Source organism: Pleurodeles waltl, chromosome 11 (assembly GCF_031143425.1).
Source record: "Pleurodeles waltl isolate 20211129_DDA chromosome 11, aPleWal1.hap1.20221129, whole genome shotgun sequence".
NCBI lineage: Eukaryota > Metazoa > Chordata > Amphibia > Caudata > Salamandridae > Pleurodeles > Pleurodeles waltl.
The window spans coordinates 926659460-926682627 of NC_090450.1; the positions used below are offsets into that span (position 1 = coordinate 926659460).

The window sequence follows — 23168 nt, forward strand, 5'->3', positions numbered from 1 at the left end:
CACCGGTTCAGGGATCCCCCAGCCCTGCTCTGGCGTGAAACTGGACAAAGGAAAGGGGAGTGACCACTCCCCTGACCTGCACCTCCCCTGGGAGGTGCCCAGAGCTCCTCCAGTGTGCTCCAGACCTCTGCCATCTTGGCAACAGAGGTGCTGCTGGCACACTGGACTGCTCTGAGTGGCCAGGGCCAGCAGGTGACGTCAGAGACTCCTTCTGATAGGCTCTTACCTGTGTTGCTAGCCTATCCTCCTTCCTAAGTAGCCAAACCTCCTTTTCTGGCTATTTAGGGTCTCTGCTTTGGGGAATTCTTTAGAAAACGAATGCAAGAGCTCATCAGAGTTCCTCTGCATCTCTCTCTTCACCTTCTGCCAAGGAATCGACCGCTGACTGCTCTGGACCCCTGCAAAACCGCAACAAAGTAGCAAAGGCAACTACTGCAACCTTGTATCGCTGATCCGGCCGCCTTCGACTGTTTTCCTGGTGGTGCATGCTGTGGGGGTAGTCTGCCTCCTCTCTGCACTAGAAGCTCCGAAGAAATCTCCAGTGGGTCGACGGAATCTTCCCCCTGCAATCGCAGGCACCAAAAGACTATCACCGGTCCTCTGGGTCCCCTCTCAGCACTCAGCAACTTTGTCCAAGTGACTCCCACAGTCCAGTGACTCTTCAGTCCAAGTTTGGTGGGGGTAAGTCCTTGCCTCCCACGCTAGACTGCATTGCTGGGTACCGCGTGATTTGCAGCTGCTCCGGCTCCTGTGCACTCTTCCAGGATTTCCTTTGTGCACAGCCAAGCCTGGGTCCCCGACACTCTAACCTGCAGTGCACGACCTCCTGAGTTGTCCTCCGGCGTCGTGGGACCTTCTTTTGTGACTTTGGGTGAGCTCCAGTTCACTTCTTCGTAGTGCCTGTTCCGGCACTTCTGCGGGTGCTGCTTGCTTCTGAGTGGGCTCTTTGTCTTGCTGGACGCCCCCTCTGTCTCCTCACGCAATCGGCGACATCCTGGTCCCTCCTGGGCCACAGCAGCATCCAAAAACCCTAACCACGACCCTTGCAGCTAGGAAGGCTTGTTTGCGGTCTTTCTGCGTGGGAACACCTCTGCAAGCTTCTTCACGACGTGGGACATCCATCCTCCAAAGGGGAAGTTCCTAGTCCTCTTCGTTCTTGCAGAATCCACAGCTTCTACCATCCGGTGGCAGCTTCTTTGCACCCACAGCTGGCTTTTCCTGGGCATCTGCCCACTCCCGACTTGAGTGTGACTCTTGGACTTGGTCCCCTTGTTCCACAGGTACTCTCGTCTGGAAATCCATCGTTGTTGCATTGCTGGTGTTGGTCTTCCTTGCAAAATTCCCCTATCACGACTTCTGTGCTCGCTGGGGAACTTGGGTGCACTTTGCACCCACTTTTCAGGGTCTTGGGGTGGGCTATTTTTCTAACCCTCACTGTTTTCTTACAGTCCCAGCGACCCTCTACAAGCTCACATAGGTTTGGGGGTCCATTCGTGGTTCGCATTCCACTTCTAGAGTATATGGTTTGTGATGCCCCTATACCTATGTGCCCTCATTGCAATCTATTGTGACTGTACATTGCTTGCACTGTTTTCTATTGCTATTACTGCATAATTTTGGTATTGTGTACATATATCTTGTGTATATTTGCTATCCTCATACTGAGGGTACTCACTGAGATACTTTTGGCATATTGTCATAAAAAATAAAGTACCTTTATTTTTAGTATATCTGTGTATTGTGTTTTCTTATGATATTGTGCATAGGACACCAGTGGTATAGTAGGAGCTTTACACGTCTCCTAGTTCAGCCTAAGCTGCTCTGCTAAGCTACCCTTTTCTATCAGCCTAAGCTGCTAGACACCTCTTCTACACTAATAAGGGATAACTGGACCTGGTGCAGAGTCTAAGTACGCCTTGGTACCACTACAAACCAGGCCAGCCTCCTACAGGGTGGGAAAAGCGTAAGCAAATATCCCTGACTAATTGATCCCTAGAGCACTGCCCTTGGATTGAGGGAGTGGGTATCTGGACGCAAAGGTTTGGCATTTTGCGTTTTCATTTGTTGCAAAAAGATCTATGTTTGGTGTTCCCCACATCTGAAAGTAATATTGAATTACTTGTAGGTGAATCTCCAATTCGTGTATTTGTTGCTGCATCCTGCTTAAGAGGTCTTCTAGCTGGTTGTGTATCCCTGAGATGTATTCTGCTAGCAGGTGAATGTGATTGTGAATTGCCCATTACCAAATTGTTTGTGCTAGAAGTGACATCTGGGATGAGTGTGTCTCCCCGTTTTTGCAGATAATACATTGGTGTCATGTTGCCTGTCCTTATTAAGACTGTTTTGTGTATAATCTGTGGTTGGAATGCTTTGATGACTAAGAATACTGCCAGCAATTCCAAGTGGTTTATGTGGTAAGTTAACTGGATTGAGTCCCATTCTCCCTGTATTGTAAGACTGTTTAGATGGGCTCCTCAACCTTTCATTGATGCATCTGTGGCGATTATGTCTGTTGCACAGGGTCCTAAAATGGCCACCCTTTTGATGAGTAAGTGTGATTCCACCATTGCAGAGATTTGTAAGTTTGGCGGTCCAACAACGCTAGATCCTGTAACTGACCCTGTGCTTGAGACCTTTGTTGCGAGAGACTGCTGCAGTAGTCTCATTTTTAGACGTGCATTGGGCACTACTGCTGTGCATGATGCCAACATTCCCAATACCTTCATGACAAATCTTACTGTACAAGTTCAATTGACCTGCAATTGGGATATGAGTGCTTGAAACGCTTGGATTAGTTGATATTTGGGTAGGCCAATGCTGACAGTGTTCAGAACTGCTCCTTCAAATTAAGGTTGAATTTGTGCTGGCTGAAGGTGAGATTTCTAGTAATTGATTGTGAACCCAAATTTGTGTACATTATCTATTGTGTATTGTGTGTGCTGTTGACAGTTTCAAATGATGCTGGCTTTTATTAACCAGTCGTCTAGATAAGGGAAGATGTGAATATACTGTCTTCTGAGGTATGCCGCAACTACTAGACATTTTGTGAATACCCTTGGCGCTGTTGATACTCCAAAGGGTAGTACTTTGGCGATAGCAGGCAAGCACGATCAATTCAATCTTAAAATACCTGCGGTGTGCTGGATGTATAGAAATGTGGAAGTAAAGGTCCTTTAGGTCTAATGCTGTCATGTAATCTTGTTTTTTTAACAAGGGAATGACATCCTGTAGAGTGACCATGTGAAAATGCTCTGACAGGATATATTGATTTAGAGGTCTGAGATTGAGAATTGGTCTGAGAGTGCCATCTTTATTGTATGAGGAAGTACAGAGTTCACTCCTGTTACTTGCTGACTGATGAGAACCATTTCTATTGCACCTTTGCGAAGAAGCGACACTACCTCTTGTTTTAACAGAGAAACATGTTTGAGATAAAGGCTGTGTGAATAGGGTGGATGTTTGGTGGAGCGAAGATACGTTCTAGACATTAACCATTGCGGATAATTGAGTATCCATTGATCGGTTGTAATTTGCCAGTTAGGATGGAAATATTGCAGTCTTCCGTCCACAGGAGATGTATGCTGTTTGGGGGTGCAGGGAAAGTCACTGCTTTGAGGAGGTGGAGGCACCTCTTGCAGCAGGGGATTTACCTCTGGATCTAAAATTGTGTCCTCTATAAGAGCCCCTGAAATAATATTGTTGTCCCTGGTTTTGTTGGGACATAGAGGCCTCTGAAGATTGTGGTTTAAAACCTCCTCTAAATTGAGATTTGCGAAATGAGCACTAAAAAGGTGTTGTATAAAGGGCTCCCATGGCCTTTGCTGTCTCAGAGTCCTTTTTTAATTAACCAATGTAAGGAAATGCCTCCTTGGCATGGTTACCCCCTGACTTTTTGCCTTTGGTGATGCCAAGTTATGATTTGAAAGTGTGCTGGGGCCTGCTAACCAGGCCCCAGCGTTCTATCCCTAACCTGTACCTTTGTTTCCACAATTGGCACACCCTGGCATCCAGGTAAGTCCCTTGTAAGTGGTACCCCTGGTACCAAGGCCCCTGATGCCAGGAAAGGTCTCTAAGGGCTCCAGCATGTCTTATGCCACCCTGGGGAACCCTCACTCAGCACATGCACACTGCTTGCCAGCTTGTGGGTGCTGGTGGAGAGAAAATGACTAAGTCGACATGGCACTCCCCTCAGGGTGCAATGCCAATCTCACACTGCCTTTGGCATAGATAAGTCACCCCTCTAGCAGGCCTTAAAGCCCTAAGGCAGGGTGCACTATACCATAGGCGAGGGCATAGGTGCATGAGCACTATGCCCCTCCAGTGTCTAAGCAAAACCTTAGACATTGTAAGTGCAGGGTAGCCATAAGAGTATATGGTCTGGGAGTCTGTCATACACGAACTCCACAGCACCATAATGGCTACACAAAAAACTGGGAAGTTTGGTATCAAACTTCTCAGCACAATAAATGCACACTGATGCCAGTGTACATTTTATTGTAACATACACCCCAGAGGGCATCTTAGAGATGCCCCCTGAAAACATACCCGACTTCCAGTGTGGGCTGACTAGTTTTGCCAGCCTGCCACACACCAGACATGTTGCTGGCCACATGGGGAGAGTGCCTTTGTCACTCTGTGGCTAGTAACAAAGCCTGTACTGGGTGGAGGTGCTTCTCACCTCCCCCTGCAGGAATTGTAACACCTGGTGGTGAGCCTTAAAGGCTCACCCCCTTTGTTACTGCGCCCCAGGTCACTCCAGCTAGTGGAGATGCCCACCCCCTCCGGCCACGGCCCCACTTTTGGCGGCAAGGCCGGAGGAGATAATGAGAAAAACAAGGAGGAGTCACTGACCAGTCAGGACAGCCCCTAAGGTGTCCTGAGCTGAGGTGACTGACTTTTAGAAATCCTCCATCTTGCAGATGGAGGATTCCCCCAATAGGATTAGGGATGTGCCCCCCTCCCCTCAGGGAGGGGGCACAAAGAGGGTGTAGCCACCCTCAGGGCTAGTAGCCATTGGCTACTAACCCCCAGACCTAAACACACCCCTAAATTGAGTATATAGGGGCTCCCAGAACCTAGCAAGATAGATTTCTGCAACCTGAAGACGAAGGAGGACTGCTGACCTGAAGCCCTGGAGAGAAGACGGAGACACCAACTGCTTTGGCCCCAGCCCTACCGGCCTGTCTCCCCACTTCAAGAAAAACTGCAACAGCAACGCGTTCCACAGGGTCCAGCGACCTCTGAAGCCTCAGAGGACTACCCTGCATCTAAAAGGACGAAGAACTCCAGAGGACAGCGGCTCTGCTCCAAAGAAGAAACATCTTTGCAACAAAGAAGCAACTTTTAAAGACAACACGTTTACCGCCGGAAGCGTGAGACCTTGCACTCTGCACCAGACACCCCCAGCTCGACCTGCGGAGAAACAACACTACAGGGAGGCCTTCCCGGCGACTGCGACCCTGTGAGTAGCCAGAGTTGACACCCCTGAACCCCTCCAGAGGCCCCCCCCCCTGACCGCGACTGCCTGCTTCAAAGAACCAGACGCCTGGTAAAGACACTGCACCCGCAGCCCCCAGGACCTGAAGGATCAGACCTCCAGTGCAGAAGCGACCCCAAGGTGGCCCTCTCCCTTGCCAAGGTGGTGGCTACCCCGAGGAGCCCCCCCTTTGCCTGCCTGCTTCGCTGAAGAGACCCCTGGGTCTTCCATTGAAACCTATTGCAAAACCGACGCCTGTTTGCACTCTGCACCCGGACGCCCCCGTGCCGCTGAGGGTGTACATTTTTGTGCTAACTTGTGTCCCCCCCGGTGCCCTACAAAACCCCCTGGTCTGCCCTCCGAAGACACGGGTACCTACCTGCTGGCAGACTGGAACCGGGGCACCCCCTTCTCCATTGAAGCCTATCCATTTTGACCTCTGTACCTGACCGGCCCTGAGCTGCTGATGTGGTAACTTTGGGGTTGCCCTGAACCCCCAACGGTGGGCTACCTTGGACCCAACTTTGAACTCTGTAGGTGGTTTACTTACCTACAAAACTAACAAACACTTACCTCCCCCAGGAACTGTTGAAAATTGCACTGTGTCTAGTTTTAAAATAGCTTATTGCCATTTTTGTGAAAACTGTAAATGCTATTTTGCTGATTCAAAGTTCCTAAGTTACCTAAGTGAAATATCTTTCATTTGAAGTATTACTTGTAAATCTTGAACCTGTGGTTCTTAAAAATAAACTAAGAAAATATATTTTTCTATACAAAAACCTACTGGCCTGGAATTGTCTTTGAGTGTGTGTTCCTCATTTATTGCCTGTGTGTGTACAACAAATGCTTAACACTACCCTCTGATAAGCCTACTGCTCGACCACACTACCACAAAATAGAGCATTAGAATTATCTCTTTTTGCCACTATCTTACTTCTAAGGGGAACCCTTGGACTCTGTTCATGCTATTTCTTACTTTGAAATAGTACATACAGAGCCAACTTCCTAAAACCAATGATTGTGTCTATCTCCGGTTCAAAGAGCTGCTGCTTATTAAAAGGCATGTTAAGGACCGCTTGTTGTATTCCAGGCTTAACGCCTGAGGACCTCATCCAAGCATGTCTCTTAATTGTGACGCTAGTGTTTATTCCCCTAGCTGCTGTAACAGCTGTGTCTAGTGCCGACAGGATCTGAACATTAGCAATGGCTTGTCTCTCTTCCACTACCTGCTGTGCTCTTTTCTGATGTTCCGTTGGGAGGTATTGCAGGCACTCCTCCATCCACTCCCAATGTGCCCTGTCATACCTGGCTAAAAGAGCTTGGGAGTTAGCAATTCGCTACTGATTTGCAGCCGGAGTTACTACCCTTTTGCCTGCTGCATCAAATTTGCGGCTTTCTCTATCGGGGGAGGAGCATCCGCATCCCCTGTGGACTGGCTATTTGCCCGTTTTCTGGCTGTACAGACTATGACAGAATCTGGCGTAACTGCTGCGAAATAAAAACTGGATCAATTGGTGCTGCTTTATATTTTCTATCTATTCTAGGTGTAAACGCCCTGGCCTTCACTGGTTCTTCAAAAATGTAATCTGCATGTTTTAGCATACCCGGTAACATTGGCAAATATTGATATTGTTTGCGAGTTGAGGAAAGAGTATTAAATAGAAAATCCTGCTCTAATGGATCAGAGTGCAACGGTACACTGACAGGCGGCTGCTCTGAAAATGACCTGATTATAGGCTGTGGTATCCTCAGGTGGAGATGGTCTTGTGGAATACAAATCAGAATCATTGGGTGGGTTTAGGTCAGACTCATACATGTCCCATGGATCCATGTTATAAATACTATTACTCATATAGTCCTCAGGTGAAGAAGCACGAGACTGTGTGGGTTAAGTTGGTGGTGGAGTATGAGGTAGTGAAGAGGAAAGATAAGGCGTACTCGGGGGAGAAAGCAGAACAGTTTTTGGCTTTTCCTTATGTTGAAATATTTTCGCCAGCGACTGGCTAGCATCCAAACTCTCCTGGAATGCTAATTTCCCCTTTCTAATTGGAAGAGGAGAGGCAATAATCTTTCCAGTCTCTTTCTGGATTTGAATCCTTCTTTGTTTTTGGTCCATGACCTCAAGAATGGGTCTAATTTATGTTTCATCTCCCTCCTGTTCTGAAGATGAAACCTTTTTTCTGCCTCCTAATGAATGCTCCAAAAGCTTGGTGGCAGCATGCTTCATATTGGCCGAAAAAGTGGTCGGATCAGTAAAGGAAAGTGTTTTTGGCTCCAAAGATGGGCTTCGATGTTTCGACTCCAAAGAGGAGTGTGGATGTTTCGGCTCCGACGTGGTATGAAGCCAACTCGCCTCCGAAGTGGAAGCCTCCATCTTTGACTAGATGCCGAAATAGGAGTGACAGTGTCCTGGTGGGTGTGAGTCTTGGCCTTTTTTAGGCGCCAAACCTGAGGGTCGGTCAACGATTTGTTGTTGTCGTGTCGAACCATGGCTAGGAAGCACTGGTATACCCAAGGCCTTCTGTGATTTCTTAGTTTGTTGGGAAGGGGCAGGTGTACTCACGTACTGCGCCGCAGGGGGTACCTGGCTGCCCTCATCAGAATCTCGGTCAGAGTCTTGAATGGAGACTGCAGTCTGTCTGTTTCTCACCAAAGATGTTAGGCATCTGCTCTGTGGAATTCAATGCCATCTCCAACTGCCTTGCTCTTCGATCTCGTAAGGTCTGCAGTCGAAAGGGGCGACATCTTGCAGGTCTCTTCTTGGTGGTCGGGAGAAAGGCAGAGGGTGCACACCAAATGCTTGTCCGTGTAGGGGAACTTGGCGTAGCACAGAGGATAGAATAGAAATGGATTCCGATCCATGAGCCTATGACGCAGTAGGCCTGAAAAGGCCAGAGAAGGGCGCGGATGCCCGAAAGCACATTTGATCAAACCCAACGCTACAATTGGATCGAGTGTAGTCAGAAAACTCGTTCTAAAACGATAAGACATTAAGAAAAAGGAAAGAGAAGTTCAGATAGTACCGAACCAAAAGTACCAGAGCAAGGGAAAATGTCCGAACCAGACGGCAGAAAGAAAACAAGCTAACAAAGGAGTTAATGGCCATGCGTGCACTGTCACCGAGAAGAAGAGTCACTCGATCTTGTGACTCAAAAAAAGCTTCTTTGGAGAAAAACAACTTGTAACACTCCAAGCCCAACACTAGATGGCGATCTATGCACACCATGTGTATCTGCAGCTATACATGCCATCAAACACACACACATATATATATACACACACATATACACATATACATATATGGAAAATGTCACTTACCCAGTGTACATCTGTTCGTGGCAGTCGCTGCAGATTCACATGCTGTGCACATCCTGCCATCTGGTGTTGGGCTCGGAGTGTTACAAGTTGTTTTTCTTCGAAGAAGTCTTTTCAAGTCACGAGACCGAGGGACTCCTCCCATTTCGACTCCATTGCGCATGGGCGTCGACTCCATCTTAGATTGTTTTCCCCGCAGAGGGTGAGGTAGGAGTTGTGTATGCTAGTAATAGTGCCCATGCAATGGAGTGAATACGTATGTACATAATGTAGTTTAAAGTAATACATTTACAAATTTACAAATGTTCAAGATCAACTTCTAAACGGCTACAGGCTCCCGGGGAGGCGGGTGGGCGCATGTGAATCTGCAGCGACTAATGCCATGATGGCATGTGTAGCTGCAGATACACATGCTGTGCATAGACTAGTAAGCAGTTATCTCCCCAAAAGCGGTGGTTCAGCCTGTAGGAGTTGAAGTTGTTTGAAACAATGTTCGTAGTACTGCTTGACCTACTGTGGCTTGTTGTGCCGTTAGCACATCTACACAGTAGTGTTTGGTAAATGTATGAGGCGTAGACCATGTAGCTGCCTTACATATTTCGGTCATTGGAATATTTCCTAGAAAGGCCATGGTAGCACCTTTCTTTCTAGTTGAGTGTGCCTTTGGTGTAATAGGCAGTTCTCTTTTTGCTTTAAGATAACAGGTTTGAATGCATTTAACTATCCATCTAGCAATGCCTTGTTTAGAAATTGGATTTCCTGTATGAGGTTTTTCGAAAGCAATAAATAATTGTTTTGTTTTTCGAATTAGTTTTGTTCTGTCAATGTAGTACATTAACGCTCTTTTGATGTCTAGTGTATGTAGTGCTCTTTCAGCTACAGAATCTGGCTGTGGGAAGAACACTGGTAATTCTACTGTTTGATTCAAGTGGAACGGTGATATGACTTTTGGTACAAATTTAGGATTTGTCCGTAGAACTACTTTATGCTTGTGTATTTGAATAAATGGTTCTTGTATGGTAAATGCTTGAATTTCACTTACTCTTCTTAAAGATGTGATGGCAATTAAAAATTTAACTTTCCATGTTAAGTATTGCATTTCACAAGAGTGCATGGGCTCAAAAGGTGGACCCATGAGTCGGTGTTAAGACAATGTTGAGGTTCCATGAAGGAACTGGTGGTGTTCTTGGTTGTATAATTCTCTTTAGGCCTTCCATAAACGCTTTTATGACTGGTATCCTAAATAGAGAAGTTGAGTGCGTAATTTGCAGGTAAGCTGAAATTGCGGTAAGATGTATCTTAATTGAAGAAAAAGCTAGCTTTGACTTTTGCAAATGTAGTAGGTATGTTACGATGTCTTTGGCAGATGCGTGTAAGGGTTGAATTTGATTATTATGGCAGTAATAAACAAATCTGTTCCACTTATTTGCATACCAATATCTAGTGGTAGGTTTCCTAGCTTGTTTTATGGCCTCCATACATTCCTGTGTAAGGTCTAAGTGTCCGAACTAAGGACTTCAGGAGCCAAATTGTTAGATTCAGTGATGCTGGATTTGGGTGTCTGATCTGTTGTTTGTGTTGAGTTAACAGATCTGGTCTGTTTGGTAGTTTGACATGAGGCACTACTGAGAGGTCTAGTAGTGTTGTGTACCAAGGTTGTCTTGCCCATGTTGGCGCTATTAGTATGAGTCTGAGTTTGTTTTGACTCAACTTGTTTACCAGATATGGAAGGAGTGGGAGAGGGGGAAAAGCGTAAGCAAATATCCCTGACCAACTCATCTATAACACATTGCCCTGAGACTGATCTTGTGGGTACCTGGATGCGAAGTTTCGGCATTTTGCGTTTTCCTTTGTTGCAAATAGATCTATTTGTGGTGTTCCCCAACTCTGGAAATAAGTATTCAGTATTTGGGGGTGAATCTACCATTCGTGGATCTGTTGGTGATCCCGAGAGAGATTGTCTGCTAACTGATTCTGAATTCCTGGGATAAATTGTGCTATTAGGCGAATGTGGTTGTGAATCGCCCAATGCCATATTCTCTGTGCCAGGAGACACAACTGTGTTGAGTGTGTCCCTCCCTGTTTGTTTAGGTAATACATCGTTGTCATGTTGTCTGTTTTGACAAGAATGTGTTTGTGGCTTATTATGGGTTGAAATGCTTTCAGCGCTAGAAATACTGCCAATAGTTCTAAGTGATTTATGTGAAACTGTTTTTGGTGAGTGTCCTATTGTCCTTGGATGCTGTGTTGATTGAGGTGTGCTCCCCACCCTATCATGGAGGCATCTGTCATTATTACATGTTGTGGTAATGGGTCTTGGAAAGGCCGCCCTTGGTTTAAATTTATACTGTTCCACCATTGAAGTGAGGTGTATGTTCGGTGGTCTACCAACACCAGATCTAGAAGATGACCCTGTGCCTGTGACCACTGTGATGCTAGGCACTGTTGTAAGGGCCGCATGTGCAACCTTGCGTTTGGGACAATGGCTATGCATGAGGACATCATGCCTAGGAGTTTCATCACTATTTTGACTTGTATTTTTAGTTTTGGATACATGGCCTGTATTACATTGTGAAATGCCTGAACCCTTTGTGGACTTGGAGTGGCAATCCCTTTTGCTGTGTTGATTGTCGCCCCTAAGTATTGCTGTGTTTGACACAGCAGAAGGTGTGACTTTGTGTAGTTGATTGAGAAACCTAGTTTGTGGAGGGTTTCTATTACATACTTTATGTGTTGTGAACACCTTTCTAGCGTGTTGGTTTTGATTAACCAATCGTCTTGGTACCAGAACACATGTATTTGCTGCCTTCTGATATGTGCAGCTACGACTGCCAGGCACTTTGTAAAAACTCTTGGCGCAGTTGTTATTCCGAATGGCAACACCTTGAATTGGTAATGTATCCCTCTTGGAATACAAACCTTAAGTATTTTCTTTGTGAAGGATGTATCGGTATATAGAAATATGCATCCTTTAGGTCTAGTGTTGTCATGTAGTCTTGTTGTTTGAGCAGTGGGATTACGTCCTGTAATGTCACCATGTGAAAGTGATCTGATTTGATGTAGGTATTTAATGTTCTGAGATCTAATATAGGTCTCAGACTCTTGTCTTTTTTGGGTATGAGAAAGTACAGAGAGTGAACTCCTGTTCCTTTCTGTTGTTTTGGTACTAATTCTATTGCTTCTTTCAGTAGCAATGCCTGAACTTCTAGTCCTAGAAGATCTATATGTTGTTTTGACATATTGTGTGTTTTCGGTGGGATGTTTGGAGGGAATTTGATAAATTCTATGCAATAACCATGCTGGATAATTGCCAGTACCCAAGTGTCTGTTGTTATCTCCTCCCAATGTTTGTAAAATTGGCTTAGTCTCCCCCCCACAGGTGTTATGTGTTGGGGATGTGTGATTTGGAAGTCACGGTTTGTTTTGAGGAGTTTTGGGACTTTTGAACTTCCCTCTATTCTTTTGGAATTGTCCCCCTCTATATTGCCCCCGAAAAATTCCCCGCTGATATTGGCTTTGATAAGTGGGCCTTGCTTGTGAGGTTGTGGGCTCTGTAGGTTGACCTCGAAACCCTCCCCTAAATGGTGTTTTGCGAAATGTGCCTCTGCTCTGTGGGGAGCAGAGTGCGCCCATGGCTTTTGCTGTATCAGTATCTTTTTTGAGTTTCTCAATAGCAGTGTCGACTTCCGGCCCAAACAACTGCTGTTCATTAAAGGGCATATTCAGCACGGCTTGTTGTATTTCCAGCTTGAATCCTGACGTACGCAACCATGCGTGTCTCCTTATCGTTATTGCAGTATTTACTGTCCTTGCAGCTGTATCTGCTGCATCCATTGCTGACCGTATCTGATTATTGGAGATACTTTGTCCTTCTTCTACCACTTGTTGTGCCCTTTTCTGGAACTCTTTGGGTAAGTGTTCTATGAAATGCTGCATTTCGTCCCAATGAGCTCTATCGTATCTTGCCAAAAGTGCTTGGGAGTTGGCAATACGCCATTGGTTTGCTGCTTGTGCTGCAACCCTTTTACCCGCAGCATCGAATTTGCGACTCTTCTTGTCTGGAGGTGGTGCGTCTCCCGAGGTATGAGAGTTTGCTCTCTTACGAGCTGCCCCAACAACCACAGAGTCTGGTGTTAATTGCTGCGTAATATAAACAGGGTCTGTTGGCGGTGGCTTGTACTTCTTTTCCACCCTTGGAGTTATGGCTCTGCTTTTTACAGGATCCTGAAATATTTGTTTGGAATGTTTTAGCATTCCCGGGAGCATAGGTAAGCTTTGGTATTGGTTATGAGTGGAGGATAGTGTATTAAACAAAAAGTCATCCTCAATTGGTTCTGAATGCAAGGTGACGTTATGAAAAGCAGCTGCCCTTGAGACCACCTGCGTGTAGGATGTACTGTCTTCAGGTGGTGACGGCCTCGCAGGGTAACAGTCTGGGCTGTTATCTGATACAGGAGCATCATAAAGATCCCTCGATCTCGTGACTCGAAAAGACTTCTTCGAAGAAAAACAACTGGTAACACTCCGAGCCCAACACCAGATGGCGGGATGTGCACAGCATGTGTATCTGCAGCTACACATGCCATCGAACATATATATATATATATATATATATATATAGAGAGAGAGAGAGAGAATGTCACTTAGCCAGTGTACAACTGTTCGTGGCATGTAGTGCTGCAGATTCACATGCTATGCATTACTCCCGCCTCCTAGGGTTATGCTCGGAGTGTTACAAGTTGTTTTTCTTAGAAGAAATCTTTTTCGAGTCATGGGATCGAGTGACTCCTCCTCTCAGTCATAGTGTGCATGGGCATCGACTCCTTTGTTAAGATTGTTTTCCCGCAAAAGGGTGTAGGAAGGAGTGAGTGAAAGAATGTAAATGTGGTATAGAAGTAATAAGTAAATAAGATGTCCATGCAAATATAAATGTACATACATATGTACAAATAAATAGCAAGGACTAGAGGCTTGCGGGGAGGAAGGAGGATGCATGTGAATCTGCAGCCATACATGCTACAAACAGACTCACACTGGGTAAGTGACATTTTACGTTTGATGGCATGTGTAGCTGCAGATACACATGCTATGCATAGACTAAAAAGCAGTTGCTCTCCCCAAAATAAGCTGTCGCTAGCCTGTAGGAGTTGGAGTTGTTTGAAATAATGTTTTTAACACAGCCTGACCAACATTGGCCTGTTGCATTGAAAATACATCCACACAGTAATGCTTTGTAAATGTGTGTGGCGTAGACCATGTGGCAGCTTTGCATATGTCTGCCATTGGCATGTTTCCAAAAAATGCCATATAAGCACCTTTGTTCCCAGTGGAATGAGCTTTAGGTGTTACTAAAAGTTGTTGTTTTGCCTTAATGTAACATGTTTGAATACATTTACCAATCCATCTAGCCAATTCTTGTTTAGAGATAGGATTACCTTTATGTGGTTGTTGAAAAGCAACAAAAAGCGGTTTAGTTTTTCTAAACTCTTGCTCTATACACATAATACATTAGAGCTCTTTTAAGGTCAACAGTGTGAAGGGCTCTTTCAGCAGTTGAATCTGGCTGTGGGAAAAAGACTAGCAATTCTACTGTTTGGTTTATGTGAAAAGGCAATAATTTTGGTTTCGTTCTAAGTACAACTTTATGCTTGTGTACTTGGGAAAAGGGGTTCCTCAAGAGTGAATGCCTGTATTTCACTAACTCTTCTTAATGAAGTAATTGCTACTAAGAAAGCAACTTTCCAAGTTAGAAATTGAATCTCACGAATGCATGGGTTCAAAAGGTGCCCCATTAATCTTGTGAGTACAATATTTAGATTCCAAGCAGGAACTGGTGGTGTTCTCAGTGGAATAATACGTTTTAGTCCTTCCATGAAGGCTTTAATAACTGGAACACTGAAGAGCGGTATGTTGTATATTCTGCAAGTATGCTGATATGGCAGTAAGATGAATTTTAATAGATGAGAAAGCTAAATTTCACTTTTGTAAATGAAGTAGGTAGCATACAGTATCTTGTATTGATGCTGTAAGTGGCTCAATATTTTCTGATTCACAGTAAGAAACAAATTGTTTCCACTTGTTAGCATAGCATTGTCTAGTTGTAGGTTTGCATGCTTGTTTGAGAACTTCCATACATTCTAACAGAAGCTGCAAATATCCAAATTCTATGACTTCAGGAGCCAAATCGCTAAGGTGAGAGCACTGGGATTGGGACGTCTGATTTGTCCCTTGTTTTGTGTTAACAAATCTGGTCTGTTGGGAAGTTTGCAGTGAGGTAATACTAACAGGTCTAGGAGTGTTGTGTACCACTGTTGTTGTGCCCACGTGGGGCTATGAGTATCATGGTGAGAGAGGTTTGACACAGTTTGTTGACCAGAAATGGAAGTAGTGGAAGAGGGGGGAGATGCGTAAGCAAATATCCCTGACCAGTTGCTCCATAGAGCATTTCCCTTGGATAATGGGTATGGGAGTCTGGATGCAAAGTTTTGGCATTTTGTGTTTTCGCTTGTTGCGAATAGGTCTATTTCTGGTCTCCCCACTTTTGAAAGTACTGTTGAAGTACCCGAGAGTGAATCTCCCATTTGTGTACATGTTGGTGTGTTCTGCTTAGGAGATCCATTAGCTAACTGTGCATTCCTGGAATGTATTCTGCTACTAAGTGAATGCGATTGGGAATGTGATTGTGAATGCCCATTTCCATATTGTTTGGGCTAAAAGGGGCAGTTGAGATTAATGTGGTGCGCCTTGTTTCTTTAGATAATACATGGTTGTCATATTGTCTGTTTTTTTTCAAGACAGTCTTGTGTTTGAGAAGTGGTTTAAACGTTTTTAGGGCAAGGAACACAGCTAATAATTCTAAATGACTTATGTGATAATTTAGCTGTTTTGAATCCCATTCCCCTTGAATGGTAAGGTGGTTGAGATGAGCTCCCCAACCTGTCATTGAAGCATCTGTTATAGTGGTCGGAGGCACAGGGTTTTGAAATGACCGCCCCTTCATTAAAATGAAGAAATTCCACCATTGAAGGGACTTGTGCGTTTGACGGTCTGACACCACTAGATCTGGCAATTGACCCTGTGCTTGAGACCATTGTTGTGAGAGGCACTGGTGTAGTGTTCTCATATTTAGTCTTGCATGCAGTACTATTGCTATGCAGGATGCCATAATTCCTAAGATTTTCATAATAAATCTTACAGTGTATTGTTGATTTGGCTTAAAGTTTTGGAAAGCTTGTATCCTTTGTGTATTTGGATAGGCTAAGGCTTTTTGTGTATTGAGAATAGCACCAAGGAAAGGTTAACCTGTTCTGGCTGAAGATGTGATTTTTGGTAATTGAGAGTGAACCGTAATATATGTAGGGTTGCAATTGTGTATTGAGTGTGTTGTTGACATTGTATAATATTGCTTGATTTTATTAGCCAATCGTCTAGATAAGGAAAGACATGTATGTGTTGTCTTCTTAGGTAAGCTGCTACTACCGCTAGACATTTTCTGAATACTCTTGAAGCTGTTATTCCAAATGGTTGTACATTGAATTGGTAGTGTTTTCCTGCTATGACAAACACTAGGTATTTTCTGTGAGCCGGATGGATGGGTATATGAAAATACACATCTTTGAGATCTAATGCAGTCATGTAATCTTGTTTTTGTAGTAGTGGAATAACATCCTGCAGAGTTACCATGAGAAAGTGTTCTGACAGGTTATATAGATTTAGTGGTCTGAGATCTAGAATGGGTCTGAGAGTGCCATAGATTTTGGGAATGAGGAAGCATAGTGAGTATATCCCTGATCCGTGTTGAGATTTTGGAACTAATTCTATTGCGTCTTTTCACAGTAGCGATTGTAGTTCTTTTTGAAACAGAACGTTGTGTTCTGGGGACAGCCTATGATAACGAGGAGGAATATTTGGAGGGGTAGAAATCAATTCTAGGGAATAACCATTGCAGATAATTGAATGTACCCATTGGTCTGTGGTGATATTTTGCCATTGGGAGTTGAATTGCTGCAGTCTGCCCCCCACAGGAGATGTGTGGAATTGTGACATGCTTATGAAGTCACTGATTTGATGGGTTAGTGACACTTTTTGAGGCCTGGAATTTGCCTCTGAAGTGTTGGCCTCTGTAAGGAAATGCCTCCTTAGCATGGTTACCCCCTGACTTATTGCCTTTTGTTGATGCCAGTTATGATTGAAAATGTGCTAGGACCCTGCTAACCAGGCCCCAGCACCAGTGTTCTTTCCCTAAACTGTACTTTCGTTCCCACAATTGTCACAGCCCTGGCACTCAGATAAGTCCCTTGTAAATGGTACCCCTGGTACCAGGGGCCCTGATGCCAGGGAAGGACCCTAAGGGCTGCAGCATGTCCTATGCCACCCTGGGGACCTCTCACTCAGCACATGCACACTGCCTCACAGCTTGTGTGTGCTGGTGGGGAGGAAATGACTAAGTCGACATGGCACTCCCCTCAGAGTGCCAAGCCAACCTCACACTGCATGTGGCATAGCTAAGTCACCCCTCTAGCAAGCCTTACAGCCCTAAGGCAGGGTGCACTATACTACAGGTGAGGGCATAAGTGCATGTGCACTATGCCCCTACAGTGTCTAAGCAAAACCTTGGACATTGTAAGTGCAGGGTAGCCATAAAGAGTACATGTTCTGGGAGTTTTTCAAACACATACTCCACAGTTCCATAATGGCTACACTGAAACCTGGGAAGTTTGGTATCAAACTTCTCAGCACAATAAATGCACACTGATGCCAGTGTGGAATTTATTGTAAAATGCACCTAGAGGGCATGTTAGAGATGCCCCCTGAATACCAGTCCGACTCCTAGTGCTAGGCTGACCAGTTTCTGCCAGCCTGCCACAACCAGACGAGTTGCTGGCCACATGGGGAGAGTGCCTTTGTCACTCTGTGGCCAGGAACAAAGCCTGTACTGGGTGGAGGTGCTTCTCACCTCCCCCTGCAAGAACTAGAACACCTGGTGGTGAGCCTCAAAGGCTCATGCCTTTTGTTACAGCACCCCAGGACATCCCAGCTAGTGGAGATGCTCGCCCCTCCGGCCACTGCCCTAACGTTTGGCGGCAAGGCTGGAGGAGATAATGAGAAAAACAAGAGGAGTCACTCCCCAGTAAGGACAGCCCTTAAGGTGTCCTGAGCTGAGGTGAACCCCTGCCTTTAGAAATCCTCCATCTGGAGAATGAAGGATTCCCCCAATTGAATTAGGGATGTTCCCCCCCTCCCCTCAGGGAGAAGGCACAATGAGGGTGTAGCCACCCTCCAGGACAGTAGACATTGGCTACTGCCCCCCCAAACCTAAACACACCCCTAAATTTAGTATTTAGGGGCACTGCAGAACCCAGGAAATCAGATTCCTGAAACAAGAACTTCTGACCTGAAAGCCCTGCAGAGACAATGGAGACGGCAACTGTTTTTGGCCCCAGCCCTATTGGCATCTCTCCCAACTCAAAGAAAACTGCAAAAGCGATGCATCCGACAGGGACCATCGACCTGTGAAGCCTCAGAGGACTGCCCTGAAATCCAAAGGAATAAGAAACTCCCGAGAACAGTGGCACTGTTCACCTACAGCAACATCTTTGGAACTTTCTAACAACTTTTAAAGAACTCACTCTTCCCTGCTGCAAGCATGAGACTTCACCCTTTGCACCCGACGACCCCAGTTCGCGCTCCAGAGAACCAACACTACAGGGAGGGCTCCCAGGTGACTGCGACCTTGTGAGTAACCTGAGATGATCCCCCTGCACCCCCACAGCGACGCATGCAGAGAGAATCCAGAGGCTCCCCCTGACCACGACTGCCTGTAACAAGGAACCCAATCCTGCATCAAGCACTGCACCCGCAGCCCCCAAGACCAGAAGGAACATAACTTCAGTGCAAGAGTGACCACCAGGCGACCCTCTGCCAATCCCAGTCAGTGGCTGGCCTCTAGAAGCCCCCCTGTGCCCTGCCTGCACCGCTAGAGTGACCAGTGGGTCCCTCCATTGATTTCTATTACAAACCAGACGCCAGCTTTGCACACTGCACCTGGCCACCCCTGTGCCACTGAGGGTGTGTTACTTGTGCCCCCCGTGCTCTACAAAACCCCACTGGACGTGGGTACTTACCTGCTGGCAGACTGGAACTGGAGAACCCCTGTTCTTCATAGGCGCCTATGTGTTTTGGGCCCCTCTTTGACCTCTGCACCGGACCATCCCTGTGCTGCTAGTGTGGTAACTTTGGGGTTGCCTTGTACCCCCAACGGTGGGCTGCCTATGCCCAAGAACGGAGACTTGTAAGTGTCTTACTTACACTCACAATCTAACCATTACTTACCTCCCTAGGAACTGTTGATGTTTCCACTGTGTCCACTTTTAAAATAGCTTATTGCCATTTTAACAAAAACTGTATTTGTTACTGCTCTATTTCAAAGTTCCTAACTTGCCCACGTGGAATACCTTGCATTTTATGTATTTACTTTAAATCTTGAACTTGTGGTTCTAAAAATAAAGAAAATATATGTTTCTATATTAAAAACTATTGGCCTGGAGTTAAGTCTTTGAGTGTGTGTTCCTCATTTATTGCCTGTGTGTGTACAACAAATGCTTAACACTACCCTCTGATAAGGGTCTTGAATCCTCCACTAAATTGCTGCTTACAAAAGGAGCCTCTGTAAGGTGTTGTGTATAGGGCTCCCATTGCTTTAGCAGTGTCTGAATCGTTCCTGAGTTTCTCTATTGTGGTGTCAACTTCAGGACCAAACAGGTGCTTCTTGTCGAAAGGCATATTTAGTACTGCCTGCTGTATTTCTGGTTTGAATCCAGAAGAACATTACCATGCATGTCTGCATATGGTTACAGCAGCATTTATGCTCCTAGCTGCTGTATCTGCAGCATCAATAGCAGACCTGCTCTGGTTGTTACTTATTGTCTGACCTTCTTTAACAATTTGTTGAGCCCTCTTCTGATGTTCTTTTGGCAGGTGTTGTAATAATTCCTGCATCTATGTGCTCTGTCATACCTTGCTAGCAAGGCTTGTGAATTGGCAATGCGCAGTTGGTTAGCTGCCTGTGTAGCTACCCTCTTGACAGCAGCATCAAACTTCCTGCTTTGTCAGGGGGAGGGGCATCCCCTGACGATTGACTAATGGCCCTTTTTCTGGCAGCACTGACAACCACCTAGTCTTGAGTTACCGGATGTGTAATGTAAGCTGGATCTGTAGGTTCAGGCTTCTATTTTTTTTATCTATGTGTGGTGTTAAAATCCTAGCTTTAACAGGTTCCTTAAATTTTTCCTCTGCATGCTTGATCATCCCAGGCAGCATTGGTAGGCACTGGTAACGTGAGTGTGTGGAGGATAGCTTATTAAAAAGGAAATCCTCTTCTAAAGGCTCACTATGCATAACTACCCCATGGTACGCAGCTGCCCTAGAGATGACCTGTGTGTATGCAGTTGTATCCTCTGGTGGTGAAGGGTTTGAAGAATATAGGTCAGGGTCATTAGATGGCATGGCATCTGGATCATACAGATCCCAAGGATCAATTGTATCACCATGGGAATAAATGTGTATGAGTGAGTTGGTGAAGGCAACGGTGGTGGGCTAACGGGTGGTGGTGAAAAAGAAAGTTTTGTTGAATGTGGGGGAGAAGTATGCAAGGGTAATGGCTTCTCCTTCCTTTTAAAAAATCTTTGCTGGTGGTGGAGCAGTATTGAGATGTCCCTGAAAAGCCAACTTTCTTTTTGTTTGTGGAGGAGGTGCAGCAATGATCCTCCCAGTCTCTTTATGGATATGAATCCTGAGTGTCTTTCATCCATGATTTCCAGAATAGGCTGAATGTCAGTGTCCTCAGAAATTTACTCTGATGGCTTTGGTGATTTAGAGGACTGTTCATTATATGTCTTTGAGCTCTGCTTTAATCGGCTCGAAAGTCCTTGTTCTTCTGTGTATGAATACTTTTTCGCCTCCGAAGTTTGCAATTTTGTTGGGCCCGAAAATACAGTCTGTTTACGCTCCGAGGCAGGACGTCGAGGTTTCGACTCTTAAGAATGTGGACGCCGGCTCGGTTAGGAAGTGGAGCTTTTGGTGGATTTGCTCTACTCCAGTATCGAAGTTGGTGTGGCCTTTTTCAGCGCCGAACCTAAAGGTTGGTCGCCGACTATTTTTTTTCGGGTCGAATCATGGCTCTCTAGCAGTGGTGCACCCAAGGCCTTTAATGGTTTTTTCGGAGTGGGCGTAGGGACAGTCGTATTCACCTGCTGACCCGCAGTGATGAATTGGCAATCCTCCTCCGAGTCTTCTTTGGAGTCTGTGCCCTGAATGGAGACTGACATCTGCACTTGTTCATTTTCAAAGGTGTCAATGTATTCTGTAGTCTTCAACACCAATTCCAGTCTCCTGGCTCTCCGGTCACGCAGTGTCTTCTTGGATCGGAGCGACTGACAGGCTTCACAGTCTTCTTCTCAGTGATCAGGAGAGACACATAGATTACATACCAGGTGTTGGTCTGTATATGGAAATTTAATGTGCCGTCGGGGACAGAATCGAAATGGAGTTCCATCCATCAGGCTTCGATGTGGTACGCCCAAACTGGCCTGAGTTGGGCGCTCGCGGCCAAAAGGGCGAAATCTGGTTTTCGACAGCACTATCAGCTCGGCTATAGATGGAAGCCCGATCGAAACAATACCGACGGTGAAAGAAAGTTATCTAAAGTTTCCGAATCGAAAATATTGGAGCAAGAGGAAACATGTCTCAACCCGAGAGCGGAAAGAAAATCTAACAAAGGAGTCGATGCCCACGCGCACTATGACCGAGAGGAAGAGTTACCAGATCCCGTGATTCGTAAAAGACTTCTTCGAAGAAAAACAACTTGTAATACTCCGAGCAACTGGGGCCGGAGTAATTGATTAGAAGGAGGCATGAAAATTATGTATTTTGATGTTGTGGTCGGTATTGCAAATGCTTAAATTCAGCACACATCTACTGATGGTCAAATTATGGAACCATCCTTGTCATTATGAGCACTTTGGTACTTTTCACGAGAAAAGTGAAATGGTGTATAATACATGGCATATATTTTGTATTAGATTTATAATGTAATGATACCATTTTCATTTTGAATAATAATGTCGTTAAATTAAGAATATTGCAGATACGATCATGTGATGTTATAAATTGTAAACAAACATGACGCATAACAGGTTGACGAAGGCAGTAATGCCAAAATATATATATATATATATATATATATATATATATATATATATATATATCTCCTCAAACAAGGGTGGTCTAAAAGTTGCTGGGCGGCGCAGAGGACCAGTCCCGAAAAATACAAATCACAAAAGTATTCACTGCACTCCACGAGGTATCAATGGTGCATATTTATTCCAGATAACCACCAACGTGTTTCAACTCCCTCAGGAGTCTTGTTCACAGTGAGTCCCTTTTCCCTTTTGCTATTTATACCTCCTAGTGATACATCATTCTCAGTGCATTATGGACAACGTAGTTCCTAATTAGAAAAAAAAAATTATATATATTTTTGTAAAATAAAATAAAATAAAAAAAAAGAAAATTCAATGTATAGTGCTCTTTATGTTTGTTCTCTTGTGTGATACTTTTCCTTTCTAATTCATGATTACATCTGCTGCTGATTGGTCCCTAGTTAATTTCTCCACTTAATTATCTAAACTAGGCACGTGTGTTAATGTCGACCTTTCAACATCTTCCATATATATATGTTTGAACAGTTAGTGTCGAACTGCCATTAATATAATACCTTGGTCAAGACATTTCTGTCGATCTACAATGATCATAAAAGTTATGAGATTTGTTGACTTCATTCATTATTATACTTAAAGCAGTGATTATCTTTCTTTCTCACTTGAGTAATTCTATATTATATATCAATGAATGTCAATTCTCTCTAACTATGTCTCTCATTCCTTGACAGAACTAGTCATAGTTTAATAGTTTTTAGTGATTGAAAATCAACAGCCATCCTGCATCATTGCTGCTATGTATTTGTCCATGTTTCTTTATCACAAATGCACATATAATTCCTTGTCCATGTTCAACCCATAAGGCATCTTGGTGCGAAGCTGAATAATAAGTTTACTCTCCATTTGTCTTAACTTCTTGACTCTGTCCCCTCCTCTCTCTCTCTCTCTCTCTCTCTCTCTCTCTCTTTTTCATTTGCGCTATGCCCATAAATCGTAACGATCTTCAATCGTTGGTATGTGATTTTACAAAATGTTTTGCCATTGTATCGCTCATATCTTGATTAGTAATGGCTCTAGTGTGTTCCAAAATCCTTTTCTTTAATGGACAGATTGTACTTCCAATGTATCTCAAGCCACATTCACATTCAAGCATGTAGACT

The 23168-nt window shown here is 44.8% G+C and overlaps 1 protein-coding gene across 4 annotated transcripts in view; it reads right to left on the reverse strand.

Moving 5' to 3' along the window:
* The window catches only part of SBNO1 (strawberry notch homolog 1), a 1077952-nt gene that overhangs the window by 550307 nt on the left and 504477 nt on the right, over positions 1-23168 (reverse strand). The gene's annotated exons all lie outside the window — the stretch shown is intronic.